The 6,340-nt window shown below is 47.0% G+C and overlaps 1 long non-coding RNA gene across 1 annotated transcript; it reads right to left on the bottom strand.

Moving 5' to 3' along the window:
* Positions 1-1,458: 1,458 nt before the first annotated feature.
* On the bottom strand, positions 1,459-4,019 carry LOC147995814 (uncharacterized). The gene is made up of 4 exons (XR_015684850.1): positions 3,943-4,019; positions 3,728-3,862; positions 2,951-3,036; positions 1,459-2,468 (listed from the first exon to the last, which is right to left on the bottom strand). It is a non-coding gene; the product is annotated as an uncharacterized LOC147995814 (long non-coding RNA).
* Positions 4,020-6,340: the final 2,321 nt, after the last annotated feature.

Below are 6,340 nucleotides of genomic sequence, written 5' to 3'. Positions count from 1 at the left end.
ATGTTGCATCCGGCTGTTGCAGCTACTTCACCAAGATGTCAAGCCAGTTATTCACAAGAAGGGGCCGAGAAATGAACAAGCAAGACTGGGGGTACTTGCTTCCAGGCCTCGCCAGCTGTGCAACCCCCCTCAGTTTGTCACCATTGTAGCCACAGTGTCACATAGCCCAGGCTGGCCTTGAGGGTTCTGTGTAACTGAGGCTGACCCTGGTCCTCCTATCTCCACCTTAGGAGTGCTGGGGTCCGAGGCTAGCACCACCACACCCGGTTTTCCAAGGGCAACTGCTAACATCCTGCAGGGCACTTTCCCCTTCTTCCTCCTTCTCACCTGAAGTAGATAAACTATTGATTTTGCTTCCGGGGTAATTTAAGAAGCAATAGAGCTCCAGCTGGTAGCAAACACATTTAAGTGTTACGATTAGTTATTTCGGCCATCACATCTGCCTGGGGACAATTGGGCCAAGGGACTGCCGTGTGGGCTACCCAAGCAGTATGCGGTGGGTGACATTAAGGGATTAGAGAGCAACTGCCCAAGGTTAGTGGATGCTGAAAAGGCCCTGCTTCCCCTCATGGCCAAAGCCCTCCCCAGCCCATGCTTGGAGAATGTTCTGCTATGTCCCTCTGCCATTCAGCATCCCCCGTCCCAGACTCCCCAGGGCTCTCCTGGCCCATTTCACTCCACTTCCCCCTCAGCATACAGATTCTGGGTTTCCAGCAACTTTACTGTCCAAACCTCGGCCACATCCCCACTTGTGTGCCTCTCATGACTTCACAGCGCAGAGGGCTGGGGCTAGAGCGAACCTCTTTTGATAAGGATGTGAGAGCTACCCAGAGTGTGGTTCTCCTGTCTGGTCCTTACAAGGCTGTGGGAAACTCCCAACCCCCTGCGTTTCATTTAATCATGAAATGGCCTTGGGCCAAAGGCAAAAAAAAAAAAAAAAAAAAAGACAATGTGACAAACTTTTCACGGTGGCTTGCCTGCGTTGATGAGCTGTGTGTGTTCGAAGCATGCGTGAATGTGTGTCGGCGGTACAGACTGCAAGGCCAGTGCTTCTGTCAGAGCTTGATTAGCACCGGAATGACTGCGTGTGACTCCTTATGTTAAATACACATGCAGAACTAATCTCTTATGCTTTTAGATGTTATAAATACTTAACATGGTATTGATCCCATTGCATTCTTAGTGCTCTGAGCAGAGTCCTGATTCCATTTTCAGGCAGCAAACAAGGAAACTGAGGCACAGTGATATGAAGTAACTTACCCAGAAAGTCATACGTGCAGCACTGAACCTTCTCCAAGAGAAGATGGGTGTGGCCTTGACTCCTTCTGGCTAGCATCATGTGGGAGGACCTGAGAGGTGTCCCTTTGGGGTCGATGCCTTCTATTATCATAGTGTTTCTCCCCCAAGTACGTCACACCCCTGGGTGGAGGGGGAGCTGTCACCACAGATACATGTGTTGCCGGGGTGAGGGACAAGTCTACCTTTATGAATGTGAATTCAGATTTGAGTTAACAAATTACCAACTCTGGTAAATGAGTCCATTCTGTGCGTTTCTTGTTGACAGATGGTGATGTACTCAAACTTTTATATTTGAAAAAAAAAAACTGACTGTGTACTAGAAAGAAGACTCCACGGTTAAGCTCATTGGTGACTCTTCCAGTTTTCCAGCACCCACATGGCAGCTCACAATTATCTGTAGCCTCGGCTCCCAGAAGCCTGATGCCTTCTTCTGGCCATGCAGGTATCGAACCTCTACCTGGCACACATACACACACGTAGGCACTCACACATACACATAAAAATACACAAAAAGCTAATAAAAATATTTAAAGAAAAATCTTAAAAATCACTCGAGACAGGCCTTACTATGTGTCCTAGACTGGCTTCCTCAAACTTAACGGCAATCCTCCTGCCTCTGCCTCCCAAGTTCTGGGATTGCGGGTATGCACCACCATACCTGGTTTGGTCAAACTTTTTTTAAAAGATTATATTAGTGTTTGCTGTTCTGTTACATGAACAGTTACGGTCTCATTAAGGACATGTTCCCTTAGGTAGGGGTGATCAGTGTGACTTAACTTGTTTGTTTTTAGCTAGTGTTCCTAGGGGCTTCCCCTGGCATCCACCACACACTGTACAATGCTCCTAGGGCCTCACAAACATGGCCACTTCAACAAGACACTCAGCTTTGGGTTAGGGTTTATGAGCATGGGAAACAGCGCCAGGACTGGCCAGGCAGTTCATGAGTATGATGTCTTTGGTGTCCAAACTGTCATCAATCTGTAGTTCAGAGACTATGAGAAGGCCCTGGCATTTCACTTCCAGAGCAAGTGAAGACAAGAAAAAGGCCGCCCCATCCCCTGCAGAGGAGAGGATCTTGCCTTTAAAGTCCAGGGATTGTCTTGAGCTCTCTGGATGCACACAGAGTAAGACCTAGGGAAGGCCTTGATCAGTCTGTCCCAGGGCCAGGCCTGTAGCAGAAAGAATGGTGCTCTGTGAGTGTGAGGTCTTGACCCATGAACCACAGAGGGTCAATGGAGCACACAACTTTCTTGATGTTCCCTGGGCAAAGTCTGTATCTGATCCGTACACAGGAAGGGTGCAGTTCTCCATGCAGCAAGGAAGGCCCAGTGAAGCCTAGCCTCAGGGGAAGAGTTTCCCTCCCTTCCTCCCTCCTTCCCTCCCTCTCCTCCCTCCCTCCAACCTGCCTCCTTCTCTCCCTCTTTCCCTCCCTCTACTCCTTCTCTCCCCAGTCTCCTCTCCCTCCTTCCCTTTTTCCCTCCTTCCCTCTACTTCCTCCCTCCCACCCTCCCTCCTTCCCTCCCTCCCTCCCCTCCATCCCTCCCTCCCTCTTTCCCTCCCTCTACTCCTTCCCTCCCTGCCTCCCTCCCTCCCTCCCTCCCTCCCTCCCTCCCTCTCTCCCTCTTTCTCCTTTCCATTCTCCCAGCATTACAATTGTGTCCTTCTCATTCCACGATGTCCTCAGGGGAACAGGATGGAGGTTGCAGGGAGCTGTGGCTCCCCTTCTGAGTCCCATCTCTATTAATTAGAAGACAACAACTAATATAAGAATTAAAGACCCTTTGCTTTACAGAAAATCAAATATTAATTAATAAATAAACTCAAGGACTCAGGTGTTTAAGAGTTTCTTGAGGGCCAACTCTTATATTGCAACTTAATTAAGAAACTCGTGGAGGAGCACAGGGCAATCAAACAGAGGGTGTCAAGTCCGTGATTCAGGGCTGCAGAGCGCCGCAGCCTTCATTAGTCCCGCTCGCTTCCCTGAAAGCAAAGTAGGCTTGTGCTCCAATCGGGGACTAATCCATTTGTCACTGCAAAGTCTCCAAGGACAGGGATGTCCATTTCAAACCTAATTTGCAGCTACTTGCTCACGTTAGTGGTTTTAGAAAGGAATTCGTCTGCTTCGACCCTACTATATTTGGTTGCTCCACACAAATATGGAGGTGCTCCCCTCCCCTGTCATGAAGCTGCGATGTAATATTCACAATTCGTTTCCCTGATAGCAGCTGTGTTTGTCAGAGGCTTGGACTCAGGCCCATAGAGAAATGTCACTCTCAGCCGCCACTTGGTGATGTGTTTTTGCAAGTATCATGCATGGCTTCGTTCTGTGATGATGGAGAGAAAAGACCTCATGGCAGAGGAAGGAAGGAGAGGATAGAAGGGGGTGTCCAAGAGGTGGACTGTTCAGACAAGAAGACCTCGCACTCACAGAAATGTCGCTCCCCTTCAAGGACGAACAGAGTCCCAATGGAACAGCAGCTGGCTGTACTGTGAGGTCCAAGGAACAGAACTAAGACGGGCCGGTGTTGGTCATTCAGGTTTCCCTGGGCCTGGGGCGACAAGCCTGGAGGTTGGAAAGCAGAAGAAGGGTTTTCAAACTTAAGCTGCCTCTCCTGGGGACATGGATACGCCTCATGTACTCACAGGTAAGGACACGTAAACACAGTACGTTCTGTCTCCGGAGCAAGCGCTTGCTGGTTCTCCTTTCTCAAACACTCTGTGTCTGTTTTCAAACAATAAAAGGCCACTTTTCCCTGCGTGGAGCCTTCCCATAAAGCTTTGCTTCTGATTATGAGAACCTCTCACACATTCAGTCAGGGAAGAGCTTAGAGTAGCAGTATCCTGAATTAGGGCATTAGGAACAACCCCATATTGCCACAAAACTTAGTTCCAAGGCTTAATAAGTATGCATGCACACACATGTGTGTTTGTGTGTGTACATGTGTGTATGTATGTGTGTATGTGTATGTGTGTGTATGTGTGCATGTGTGTATGTGTATGTGTGTGTATGTGTGTGTATGTGTGCATGTGTGTATGTGTATGTATGTGTATGTGCATGTGTGTATGTGTATGTGTATGTGTGTATGTGTATGTATGTATGTGTGTATGTGTGTGTATCTGTATGTATGTGTGTGTATGTGTGTATGTGCATGTGTGTATGTGCATGTATGTATGTATGTGTGTATGTGTGTATGTATGTGTGTTTGTGTATGTGTGTATATGTATGTGTGTATGTATGTGTATGTGTGTATGTGCATGTGTGTATGTGCATGTATGTATGTGTATGTGTGTGTATGTATGTGTGTATGTGCATGTGTGTATGTGTGTATGTGTATGTGTGTGTATGTGTGCATGTGCATGTATGTATGTGTGTATGTGTATGTGTGCATGTGTATGTATGTGTATGTGTATATATGTGTGCATGTGTGTATATGTATGTGTGTATGTGTATGTATGTGTATTTGTGTATGTGTATGTATGTGTATGTGTGTATATGTGTGCGTGTGTGTATGTGTATGTATGTGTATGTGTGTATGTGTATGTATGTGTATGTGTGTATATGTGTGCATGTGTGTATGTGTATGTGTGTGTGTATGTGTGTATGGGTATGTATGTGTATGTGTGTATGTGTATGTTTGTGTATGTGTGTATATGTATGCATGTGTGTGTATGTGTATGTGTGTGTATGTATATGTGTGTATGTGTGTGTATGTGTGTGTATGTGTGTATGTGTTTGTGTGGTGTATGGGTGATGTATACATGTATGTGTATATGCAGGTGTGCATACTTTGAGTGGCTCCAGTTAATGGGGAAAGTAAGAAAAAGTATAAAGCCCAAATCATGGAAACTGGATGGTACACAGCTGAGGAGAGAGTCACCTTGGCGATGTCCCACACTGGTGCGAGGCAGAGTGGTCTTGTTTCACTTCGTGAATCAACCGCTAGGCTGGCCCTGCAGAGCAAAGGTTCAGCAGCTGGGGAGATGGCTCAGGGGGTAAAGCGCTTGAGCTCCAAGTTTGAAAACATGAGTTCAGATCCCTTCAAACCTACATAAATGTCTGGAGGGTGTGGCTGCCAGCCTGTAATTCTAGCTACAAAAAAAAAAAGAAAGAAAGAAAAGAAAAGAAAAAGAAAGAAAAGGAAACAAACCAGAGCCAGGGAGCAGGTGCCCAGGGCAAGCTGTCTAGCAAGACAGGAAATATTGGCAAGCTCTTGGTTTGATTGAATCCTGCTTCAAGTGCAAGAACAAAATGGGAGTCTGAGGTCAGCCTGGACTACATTAGATTCTGTCTCAACAAGAAAAGCTAAAAGGAGGGAGGCAGACTTCAGAAGGAAGAGGTCCTGGAAACGTCTGCGCTTCCCTCCCTGTGAAATCTTCCCAGGAAGAGTCCGGAACTTGGTGTCTCTTCCACACCCATGTGCGTGGTAATTTTCCTGGATTTGCTTCTATGATTGGCTGTGTAGTTAACTCTTCAAATTAGCAGTATTGTGCTGTCTTTTCTACTCTTTGCCTTAAAAAAAAGTTACTGTTCTTTTCTGTTTCGTTGGGGCAATGTGCTTTCCTCCCTGCAAAACACACCCACTGTGGTTTGTCTGTTGATTGTCAGGACTTGAGAAGGAGCTGCCAAGACATCTGTCTGCCTGCAGGGACTGGGACTTCCTCCTGAGCCAGGTCAGTAACTGTCAGGTACAAATCAGAGCTGGGATCCAGGCACGAGCACAGCCTGGGCTGGACGAGAGAGATGTGGAACATTGCGAGAGACAGAGACAGAGAGAGACACAGAGAGATATAGAGAGACACAGAGACAGAGAGAGACAGAGACAGAGACACAGAGAGACAAAGACAGAGACAGAGAGAGACACAGAGACAGACAGAAACAGAGACAGACAGAGACAAAGAGACAGAGAGAGACAAAGAGACAGAGAGAGACAGAGACACAGACATAGAGAGACAAAGATACAGAGACAGACACACAGACGGAAACAGAGACACAGAGAGACACAGAGACAGACAGAGAGAGACAGAGACAGAGACAGAAACA

This window comes from Rattus norvegicus, chromosome 3, assembly GCF_021556685.1.
Source record: "Rattus norvegicus strain SHRSP/BbbUtx chromosome 3, alternate assembly SHRSP_T2T, whole genome shotgun sequence".
In the NCBI taxonomy this organism is placed as follows: domain Eukaryota; kingdom Metazoa; phylum Chordata; class Mammalia; order Rodentia; family Muridae; genus Rattus; species Rattus norvegicus.
The sequence above is the reverse complement of the archived record's forward strand: the minus strand, read 5'-3'. Positions and strand labels throughout refer to the sequence as shown.